General features: G+C 42.9%; 1 protein-coding gene across 2 annotated transcripts in view; it reads left to right on the top strand.

Moving 5' to 3' along the window:
* Window positions 1-12036, top strand: part of TASP1 (taspase 1) — a 454798-nt gene that overhangs the window by 250168 nt on the left and 192594 nt on the right. The gene's annotated exons all lie outside the window — the stretch shown is intronic.

The following is a 12036-nucleotide window of genomic DNA, read 5'->3' as shown; positions in this document are numbered from 1 at the left end:
CGGTAACTGATAAATCCCAGATAAAATTATACACTTGACATCAATGTATGGCCAAATTATAAAGGAAAGACAACCAAAATGGAGTGGGTGTAAATATGAATAATTTGAGAGTTGCTGATTTGTTTTCCTGGTACAGGCAATTACATTTGTCTTGCTGTGCTCTCATAGACAGGTTGGTGCCGTGGTATCTGTTTCTCATTCTTAATGAGGCTGAGAACTTAGTGAGAGATGGGCTGGCTGGTGGGGAGCCTTTGGCTTCAAAAGCTTTTGAAGACCTGTTACCTGTTGGCAGAGATTTTTCAGGAACTGGATTGGATCACATAAAACTATCAGGACACTTTGGAGTCTGAAAATCGTCTGACCAGTTTCACCAGGAATGCCACTTCTTTCATCTCCTTTTGCCCTTTTTCCATTTATATTTAAGCATTTGAGCTTGTTAAGGACCCCTTTTATTAAGAGTTCAAAAACTGGCCAGTATAAAAGAGCACAGCCTCTCCAAGAACAGTTTGTCAAGACTTTACTCTTCAATTTTCTACATTTTTTTTTTTAAGGAATATTGTGAAGCCAAGAGGGGGAACATAGTGATATTCAGAATCATGGAGGCAAAAATGTAACAGGTAATATAAGTTCTTTCCTTATCAGATCAGATATTAAAGATCAGCTACTGGAACCAGAGAATACTGAGAGATGTAAAATCAACTTCATTTCACACTAAAGTAGAAAAAGTAGAAACAGATGAGAAAATAACCTCATTCTCTAATCTGGCTTATATCACCAAGAATCTGAAGCTGTATTTTAAGGTGCCCACTTTTAACATGGATGCTTTTAACTGTGTGCCTATATTTGATTTCTTTGTAAGGTCTGAGTGTTGGATATCTGGTTCTCTTGAGTAGAATTAAGCCTGGTCTGGATTCCTCAAGGTGGTCACTGTGACCTAGCTCTGGATTTGGAAACAGGGGCATCTTCAGGGCTTCGTGAGGAGACAAGAGCATGTGATTTTGCTTAAGGCACCTGGAGTGCCTGTACTGATTGGGCTGTCTTGTCAGCTCTGCCACTGTTTTCTCTGCCTTCAGTATGTCTGCCTATGGCAGGCCCTTTCTTACCTTCTAATTACCACTTCTAAATGTGAACTTGATGTGGAGAAAGGAAAACACTTATACTCTGCTGGTGGCAATGTAAATTACGTCAGCCACTGTGGAAAGCAGCCTGGAGATTTCTCAAAGAACTTAAAATGGAACTACCATTCAACCCAATAATCCCATTACTAGGTATATTATATACCTAAAGAAATACAAGGCATTCTACTGTAAAGACGCATGCATGCATATGTTTACTGCAGCACTGTTCACAATAGCAAAGACATGGAATCAATCTAGATGCCCATCAGCAGTGAACTAGATAAAGAAAATGTGGTACATATACACCATGGAATACTATGCAGCCATAAAAAAGAATGAAATCAGCCAGGCACATTGGCTCACACCTGTAATCCCAGCACTTTGGGAGGCCAAGGTGGGTGGATCACCTGAGGTCAGGAGTTGGCCTGGCCAACATGGTGAAACCCCATCTCTACTAAAAAATACAAAAATTAAGCTGGGCGTGGTGGTGGGTGCCTGTAATCCCAACTAATTGGGAGGCTGAGGCAAGAGAATCACTTGAACCAGGGAGGCGGAGGTTGCAGTGAGCCGAGATCACGCCATTGCACTCCAGCCTAGGTGACGAGAGTGAAACTCCATCTCAAAAAAAAAAAAAAATGAAATCATGTCCTCTCTGGCAACATGAATGGAACTGGAGGCCATTATCCTAGGCAGAAAATCAAATAATGCATGTTCTCAATTATAAGTGGGAGCTAAACACTGAGTTCACACGGACACAAAGAAGGGAACAATCGATACCAAGACCTACTTGAGAGTGGAGGGTGAGAGGAGGGTAAGAATTGAAAAACCACCTATCGGGTCCTATGCTGATTAACTGGGTGATAAAATTATCCATAAACCAAACCCCCACAACATTCTACCCATGTAACAAACCTGCACACGTACCCCCTGAACCTAAAATAGAAGTTGGAAAGACAAAATTAATGTGAAATTGAATTTGGATATCAATATGTTAGAATTTTTTTACAAAGTATGTATAAATAAGTCCTAGATGCTAGTCTGAGGGGCTTGTCTGTGAGCAAAGTGAATGAATTTTGGTTTACGGGTATGAGGACATCTCTTGGGGCTACTCAAAAGCCTTTTTTGCATAATTTCCAGTTTTCTCCCACATCTGAGAGTGGTAATATTGCATACCAGTGACCTGCAGACCAGTGAGGTCACTCTGTTTTGACACTGGATGGAAGGAGGGAAGAAGGAAGGGAGGGAATGAAGAAGAGAAGATTTAGAAAAGAGCATCATTCTTGAATCTTGAGATTGTATTAATAATTGTGGGATCTTTTATTTTTTGATTTGGCCATTTTTATTACAAAGGTAGTCTGTGCTTATTAGGAAAAAAATTAGAAAATAGATAAGGAAAATTTTAAAAATGTAAATTTTAAATAAAAATTTAGCTCATAATCCTACTTCCCTAGAGGCAACCCTTAATAAACACCCTACAGACTCTTTTTATGCATGGATTTTCTGTGTGTTTTTAACACAAAAAATGGTGCTATATTGAACTCCCAAAATGGGGTTCTATAGCCTGCAGTTTTCATTTAATAATATCACAAAAAGATGACCAGACCTATAGGTTTACACAATCCCTCATTTACTGCTTTCCCATACAATGCTGGCTCAGCCTAATGATGCCCAGTACATATATTTGTTCCTTAAACTTCTGGGGAAATCTATGACAATGCTGAGCAGAATAGCTGATATCCATATTTTCAGGCTGCAGGTGCATACAACAAGCACTGTGGTAAGGTCTCAGCCAATGAAAGCCAGCCTGGAAGGCATCCTAGAGCGGGCCATGGTCATTGCTCTTGGACCTCACTGTTTTAGTATCCCCCACACAACTTTGACAGGCTTTTTCCAGAACGATGGAAAGCTGTTCTGTCTCTGGGTGCTGTAGGCCACAAGTGCCAGGGAATCAGCACTCCCTAGAAGTTGGTGTATAAATTGGTTAGCTCCTTTGCTACTTGGGTGCGATAATACCGAATATGTGTTTCGCAGTTTTTGAGAGAGTTCCCACAGGAATTAAGCTTCAGTTTCCCCCTCTGGTAGTTGACTTAGTACACCTTGTGTTGGCTTTCTCCCCTTTTCTGGTTCCTTCTTGACTCTCCTACCTGTGTTTACTGAAATCATCTCCCAGATGAATTACTTGGAGTCAACTCCTTATCTCAGGGTTGCTTCTGGAGGACTTCACACTGAAACACATTCCACTCCACATGTATTCTTGGCCACTAGGGTTTTTAGGCCCTCCACTGAGGGTGGACTCACCAGTCTGCTTATGCCCCTCACTGGGGCTCTCCTCCTGACATGTGCTCCTGCTCAGCCATTTTCATCCGTAACATCGGAGGGACATTCTCCGAGTGATAAGGCTGGATATGCCACAAAAGTTTGTGAAGTTCGCAACTAAGTCAGTGTTAACAGGCACCAGACTGCTGGAGACAGACAAACACTTCTAAGGACATGATGAAGTAAACAGAAGCTGAAGAGCAACAGTTCATCAAGGACTGGTGGATGCCTTCAAGGAAATGACCTGGAATGGTGTTAACAGTAGTTGGAAGAAGCTTTAGCTAAAGGCGTTTCATGACTTTAAGAAATTTGCAGAGGCCAGAACAGTGTCCTGTGTCACGAAAACATTTTCAGGACGTGCATGCCATGGGGGCCTCACACAACACCCATTTCCAAAAGGACATCTCTCAAGTCTGGCTGTTCGTAACATAATTTCATGGTAAATTTTTCTTAATGTCTTCCAAAATTTTTCTTAAAACTAAATGTTTAAGGCACATCAGCATTGTTCTGACATAAATCCTATAAACGCTCAACACTGGGAGTCCCTTCTGCCCACAAAGCCCAGTCTTCCTGTTCACCTTAAGGTTGCAGTGGCTGGTGACCTTCAGAGGGAACAGAGGTGGAAGCCACTCCCCCTCCCAGGAACGCTGGCCCAAGACAAGGCTGAGCCCAGTAGCAATGAATCCCTGTGTATATGATTAATGTGTATGATTAAGTTGTTCTCGTTTAGTTGTATTCTAAACCTTTCCCAGAAGCTGATTAACCAGGGGAAGGAAGTATGAGTAGGTAAATGTAGTGGGCTATAGGGGGAGTGAATGGGAGGTTGGAAACATAAAGTTAATAATATCACATTAATATTTGTTCTGGGGCCTTAAGAATTCTTAAGGAACACACCACCCCTCCCTAGCACTTAATTTGCATTCACATCCGCAAGGTATTAGCCAGATGTCTATGATCAGAAACTCACAGGCTGACCAAATTGACCAGGCAATCTTTTTTTTTCCCCCATGCTTCTGTCTCTAAAGTGTTTGGCCACAGGAAGGATTAAATCTAAAACTGGCAAGGGCTTCCCTCCAAGGCGGCACACTCAGCTTCCAGAAGACCATCAGCCAAGCCCAAGGTGGTTCATTATGACCAGTTGTGGAAAGCTGGGAGAGAAAGTGAGTTCAGTGGTTTCTCCTTTACATGGTGCAGTTACTGAAGCCCTGAAATCACAGTGGCAATGCAGAAAAACTTTGTGGGTGGGAGTTTCTTTGCCTTGAATTGCCATGGGGATTTCTTTGTCAACAGAGTGTCTGAAGCCTAAAAGAAAAAAATTCAAAACAATTCCTTTAACCTTTACTGTCGCTATTATGATGGAGATCCAAAGAGTTACTCCTAAAATGATCTTTCCTGGCCTTGGAAAATCCAGTAATGCTTAAGAGGTAGAGGATATCTTCCAATATATTTATTAAGAAAAACATGTGTTCTTTTCCATGTACAAGTAGTAAGATTTTAATCTTTCCACCCAGGTTCTTCCCCCAAACCTGTTAACTAGCAGTCTTTCCCATCTGGTAAATGGTAGCTCCATCCTTCTGCGCACTCAGGCCAAAACTCTAGGGGTCATCTGTTTCATGTTCTATGGCTGAATAACAAATCACCCCAAGCCTTAATGGCTTAAACAACAACTGTTTTATTTGCCCACAATTCTGTAAATTGAGCTTAACATAACTCAGTGGTTTTTCTGCTGCTCTTGCTGGTAGTCACTAGTGTGCTGCATTTAGCTGGAAGGTGAGCTAGGAGATAGGCCGAGCTGGGATGCTGGATGGCTGAGTGTCCTTCTTACTCCATGCAGGCTCAGAGCCTCTCTACAGCATCTTTCCACACCACATGCCAAAAAGACACGGCAGGTCAAGCTTCCCAGGAGCACAAAAGCAGAAACTACCGGGCCTTCTACAGGTTTAGGTCCATAATGGCCCAGCATCACTTTTGCCACATTTATTGCTTATATTAAATCACCTGGTTCAGCCCAGATTCAAGAGGGAGGGACAGCCTAAGGGCATTTGTAGCAGAGGCTAGATTCACTGAGGGCCACCACCTGACATCCTTGAATTTTTACTTTCCTTCTGATTCTACAACCAATCCATTCACAAATCCTGTTGGCTTTCCTTTAAAGTGTAGGCTGAATCTAACTGCTCCTTACCACCTCCACTGCTACAATCAGATTGTCTTTTACCTGAGTTATTACAATAGGTTCTGCACTGGTCTCCCTGCTTCCACTCTTGTCCTGACAGTCACCTGTGCACTGGCAGCCAAAAGGAGTAAGATCATGGCACCTGTCTGCTCAAAACCTTCCAGTACACCTTGTCCCAGAGTTCCTACAAGGCCCTGGGATCTGCTCCTTCTTGTTCTCCGACCCCATACTATTTCTCTGGCCTCCTTGCTGTTCTTTGAGCAGCCCACACACCCTCCCATCTCAGAAGCATTGCACATGCTTGTACCCCCCGCTTGGAAAGCACTTTCCAGATGGCTTCACATGGCTTGCTCTTCCCTCATCTCCTTCAGCTCTGCTGGAATGTTACCTTCTTGGCAAGTTCGTCCCTGAGCACGCTCCTAACCACACCCCCTCCAGCATTTTACATTCCTTTTTTGCTTTATTTTTCTGTCACGTTTCACTTTCCACAAATATATGAACACTTAATTTTCAACAATTATGGCATAGCAAAGCAGTAGGGAAAGTGTATTTTTAAATGTTCCCGGAGCAAGTAGATACACAAGTGAAAAAAATGTGAATTATGTCTCATGCCATACACAGAAATAAATTACAGGTAAACTGTAAATCTAAATATAAAAGACAAAACACAGTTATTTATTATTTATTTTTGAAACAAGGTCTCCCTCTGTTGCCCAGGCTGGAGCACAGTGGCACGATCATGGCTCACCACAGCCTCAACTTCCCAGGCTCAAGCAATCCTCCCACATCAGCCTCCCAACTAGCTGGGACTACAGGTGTACACCATGATACCCAGATAATCTTTTATATTTTGTAGAGACAGGGTCTTGCCATGTTGCCCAGCTTGGTCTTGAACTCCTAGGCTTAAGCAGTCCTCCCACCTTGGCCTCCCAAAGTGCTAGGATTACAGGTGTGAGCCATTGCACCTGGCCAAAACAAACTTTTAGAAGATAGTTTGGGGATGTTCTACTTCTGGGATGACAGCACGAGAAGCTGCACAGACTCCAACTTCCCAGAGTATTTGGAAAATGTTCTAAGAGCATAAAACAAATTAAGAATATGTTTTCAGGAAAAATTTACTGAAACTGGCTAAAAACAGCTAGTTTGTGGCATTTGGGCCATGACCCACTCCCTGCCCCCCAACTTCCAGCTCATACTGATAGAAGATTCACTCTGGTTGAGTGTGGCCAAGAAGACTGGGGCTGCCTCTCCTTTCAGCTCCCAACCAAGTCCTACTCTATCTCACCAGGAGGAGCAGGCTGCCGGCATTTCTCATCCCCTCCAACTCCAAGTTGAAGAGGCTGGATCCTGGTGTGCACATCTGAGAGGCTGGAGGCTACTTTCCTATAGCCATCACTTATTCATAGACAGAGACTCAACCCCAGTAAAGAAGTTTCTTTTCCCAAGAAAACTGAGGTCGCAATCACCCTTGCCCCCCAAATCATGTATAAATCAGATATTTCATTCTGGGATGGGCAAACAAAGAAGACCAGAGGCTACCACCCTGCCCAGCACCCAGAATAATGGCTTAGAGAGTTTGCTGAGGGAGAGGCAGACTATAAGAAAAGAGCACTGATGCTCTCTCCAAGGAAACTGAATTTATCTAAAACAGAGTGTGGAGAAGTGCAAGCATAAGGGTGCTCCTGGTACTAAGAACAACAAGCTAAACAATATCCTAGCTAGTTCACCAGAAAGAAGCAAAAAAGAGGAATCTAAGAAGAGTCCTGTGGCATCAGAATAAACCTTAAAACTATCCTTAACAGACTTCTCAAGATGGCCAAATAGGAACAGCTCCAGTCTGCAGCTCCCAGTGAGATCAATGCAGAAGGCAAGTGATTTCTGCATTTCCATCTGTGGTACCTGGCTTATCTCACTGGGACTGGTTAGACAGTGGGCATGGCCCATGAAGGGTTAGAAGCAGGGTGGCACATTGCCTCACCTGGGAAGTGCAAAGGGTTGGAGAACTCCCTTCCCTAGCCAAGGGAAGCTGTGAGGAACTGTGCCGTGAGGGATGGAGCATTCTGGCCCAGATACTATGCTTTTCCCACAGTCTTCGCAACCCACAGACCAGGAGATTCCCTTGGATTCCTACACCACCAGGGCCCTGAGTTTTAAGCACAAAACTGGGCGGCTGTTTGGGCAGACACCGAGGTAGCTGCAGAAGTTTTTTTTCACACCCCAGTGGTGCCTGGAATGCCAGCGAGACAGAACCATTCACTCCCCTGGAAAGGGGGTTGAAGCCAGGGAGCCAAGTGGTCTAGCTCGGCAGATCCCACCCCCATGGAGCCCAGCAAGCTAAGACCACTGGTTTGAAATTCTCACTGCCAGCACAGCAGTCTGAAGTCAACCTGGGATGCTTGAGCTTGGAGGAGGGAGGGGCGTCCGCCATTGCTGAGGCTTGAGTAGGCGGTTTTCCCCTCACCGTGTAAACAAAGCCACCGGGAAGTTTGAACTGGGCAGGGTCCACCGCAGCTCCGCAAAGCTGCTGTAGCCAAACTACCTCTCTAGATTCCTCCTCTCTGGGCAGGGCATCTCTGAAAGAAAGGCAGCAGCCCCAGTCAGGGGCTTATAGATAAAACTCCCATCTCCCTGGGACAGAGCATCTGGGAGAAGGGGCAGCTGTGGGTGCAGCTTCAGGAGACTTAAGTGTTCCTGCCTGCCAGCTCTGAAGAGAACAGTGGATCCCCCAGCACAGTGCTTGAGCTCTGCTAAGGGACAGACTGCCTCCTCAAGTGGATCCCTGGCCTCCATGCCTCCTGACTGGGAGACACCACCAAGCAGGGGTCGACAGACACCTCATACAGGAGAGCTCCAGCTGGCATCTGGTGGGTGCCCCTCTGGGACGAAGCTTCCAGAGGAAGGAACAGGCTGTAGTCTTTGCTGTTCTGCAGCCTCTGCTGGTGATACCCAGGCAAACAGGGTCTGGAGTGGACCTCCAGCAAACTCCAGCAGACCTGCAGCAGAGAGGCCTGACTGTTAGAAGGAAAACTAACAAACAGAAAGGAATAGCATTAACACCAACAAAAAGGACGCCCACACAAAAACTCCATGTGAAGGTCACCAACATCAAAGACCAAAGGTAGATAAATCCACAAAGATGAGGAAAAACCAGCACAAAAAGGCTGAAAATTCCAAAAACCAGAATGCCTCTTCTCCTCCAAAGGATCACAACTCCTTACCAGCAAGGGAACAAAACTGGATGGAGAATGAGTTTGATGAATTGACGGAAATAGGCTTCAGAAGGTGGGTAATAACAAACTCCTCCAAGCTAAAGGAGCATGTCCTAACCCAACGATAGGAAGCTAAGAACCTTGAAAAAAGATTAGAGGAACGGCTAACTAGAGTAACCAGTCTAGAGAAGAACATAAATGACCAGATGGAGCTGAAAAACCCAGCACAAGAACTTTGTGAAGCATACACAAGTGTCAACAGCCAAATCGATCAAACGGAAGAAAGGATATCAGAGTTTGAAGATCAACTTAAATAAAACGTGAAGACAAGATTAGAGAAAAAAGAATGAAAAGGAACAAACAAAGCCTCCAAGAAATATGAGACTATGTGAAAAGACCAAACCTATGTTTGATTGGTGTACCTGAAAGTGACAGGGAGAATGGAGCCAAGTTGGAAAATGCTCTTCAGGATATCATCCAGGAGAACTTTCCCAACCTACCAATACAGGCCAACATTCAAATGTAGGAAACATAGAGAACACCACAAAGATACTCCTTGAGAAGAGGAACCACGAGACACGTTTGTCAGATTCACCAAGGTTGAAATGAAGGAAAAAATATTAAGGGTAGCCAGAGAGAAATGTCGGGTTACCCACAAAGAGAAGCCCATCAGACTAACAGTGGATCTCTCTGCAGAAACCCTATAAGCCAGAAGAGAATGGGGGCTAATATTCAACATTCTTAAAGAAAAGAATTTTCAGCCCAGAATTTCGTATCCAGCCAAACTAAGCTTCATAAGCGAAAGAGAAATAAAATCCTTTACAGACAAGCAAATGCTGAGAGATTTTGTCACCACCAGGCCTGCCTTACAAGAGCTCCTGAAGCAAGCACTAAATATGGAAAGGTAAAACCGATACCAGCCACTGCAAAAACATATCAAATTGTAAAGACCATTGACCCTATGAAGAAACTGTATCAACTAATGGGCAAAATAACCAGCTATCATCATGATGACAGGATCAAATTCACATATAACAATATTAACCTTAAATGTAAATGGGCTAAATGCCCCAATTTAAAAGACACAGACTGGCAAATTGGATAAAGAGTCAAGACCTATCAGTGTGCTGTATTCAGGAGACCCATCTCACATGCAAAGACACACACAGGCTCAAAATAAAGGGATGGAGGAATATTTACCAAGCAAACTGAAAGCAAAAATAAAGCAGGGGTGGCAATCTTAGTATTTGATAAAATAGACTTTAAACCAACAAAGATCAAAAAAGACAAAGAAAGGCATTACATAATGGTAAAGGGATCAATGCAACAAGAAGAGCTAACTATCCTAAATATATATGCACACAATACAGGAGCACCCAGATTCATAAAGTAAGTTCTAGAGACCTACAAAGAGACTTAGACTCCCACAGAATAATAGTGGGAGACTTTAACACCCCACTGTCAATATCAGACAGATCAACGAGACAGAAAATTAACAAGGATATTCAGGACTCGAACTCAGCTCTGGACCAAGCAGACCTAATAGATATTTATAGAACTCTCCACCCCAAATCAACAGAATAGACAGTCTTCGCAACATCACATCACACTTATTTTAAAATTGACCACATAATTGGAAGTAAAACACTCCTCAGCAAATGTAAAACAATGGAAATCATAACAAACAGTCTCTCAGACCACAGTACAATCAAATTAGAACTCAGGATTAAGAAACTCACTCAAAACCGCACAACTACATGGAAGCTGAACAACCTGCCCCTGAATGACTACTGGGTAAATAACAAAATTAAGGCAGTAATAAATAAGTTCTTTGAAACCAATAAGAACAAAGACACAATGTAACAGAATCTCTGGGACACATTTAAAGCAGTGTTTAGAGGGAAATTTATAGCACTAAATGCCCACAGGAAAAAGCGGGAAAGATCTAAAATCGACACCCTAATGTCACCATTAAAAGAACTAGAGAAGCAACAGCAAACAAATTCAAAAGCTAGCAGAAGAAAAGAAATAACTAAGATCAGAGTAGAACTGAAGGAGATAGAGACACAAAAAATCCTTCAAAAAAATCAATGAATCCAGGAGCGGGTTTTTTGAAAAAATTAACAAAATATATAGACTGCTAGCCAGAATAATAAAGAAGAAAAGAGAGAAGAATCAAATAGACACAATAAAAAATGATAAAGGGGATATCATCACTGATCCCACAGAAATACAAACTACCATCAGAAAATACTGTAAACACCTCTATGCAAATAAACTAGTAAATCTAGAAGAAATGAATAAATTTCTGGACATATACACCCTCCCAAGACTACACCAGGAAGAAGTCAAATCCCTGAATAGGTCAATAACAAGTTCTGAAATTGAGGCAGTAATTAATAGCCTACCAACCAAAAAAAAGCCTAGGACCAGATGGATTCACAGCTGAATTCTACCAGAGATATACAAAGGAGCTGGTACCATTCCTTCTGAAACTATTCCAAACAATAGAAAAAGAGGGAATCCTCCCTAACTCATTTTATGAGGCCAGCATCATCCTGATACCAAAACCTGGTGGAGACACCACGAAAAAAGAAAATTTCAGTCCAATATCCCTGATGAACACTGATGCAGAAATCCTCAATAAAATACTGGCAAACTGAATCCAGCAGCATATCAAAAAGGTTGTCCACCACGATCAAGTTGGGTTCATTCCTGGGATGCAAGGCTGATTCAACATATACAAATCAATAAATGTAATCCATCACATAAACAGAACCAATGGCAAAAACCACATGATTATCTCAACAGATGCAGAAACGGCCTTTGACAAAATTCAACAGCCCTTCGTGCTAAAAACCCTCAATAAACTAGGTATCGATGGAATGTATCTCAAAATAATAAGAGCTATTTATGGCCAACCCACAGCCAATATCATACTGGATGGGCAATAGCTGGACACATTCCCTAAAAACTGGCACAAGACAAGCATGCCCGCTCTCACCACTCCTATTCAACATAGGGTTGGAAGTTCTGGCCAGGGCAATCAGACAAGAGAAAGAAATAAAGGGTATTCAAATAGGAAGAGAGGAAGTCAAATAATCTCTGTTTGCAGATGACATGATTGTATATTTAGAAAACCCCATTGTCTCAGCCCAAAATCTCCTTAAGCTGATAAGCAACTTCTGCAAAGTCTCAGGATACAAAACCAATGTGCAAA

Source organism: Pan troglodytes, chromosome 21 (genome assembly GCF_028858775.2).
Source record: "Pan troglodytes isolate AG18354 chromosome 21, NHGRI_mPanTro3-v2.0_pri, whole genome shotgun sequence".
NCBI classification, from domain to species: Eukaryota; Metazoa; Chordata; class Mammalia; order Primates; family Hominidae; genus Pan; species Pan troglodytes.
This window is presented reverse-complemented; position numbering and strand designations above follow the sequence as displayed.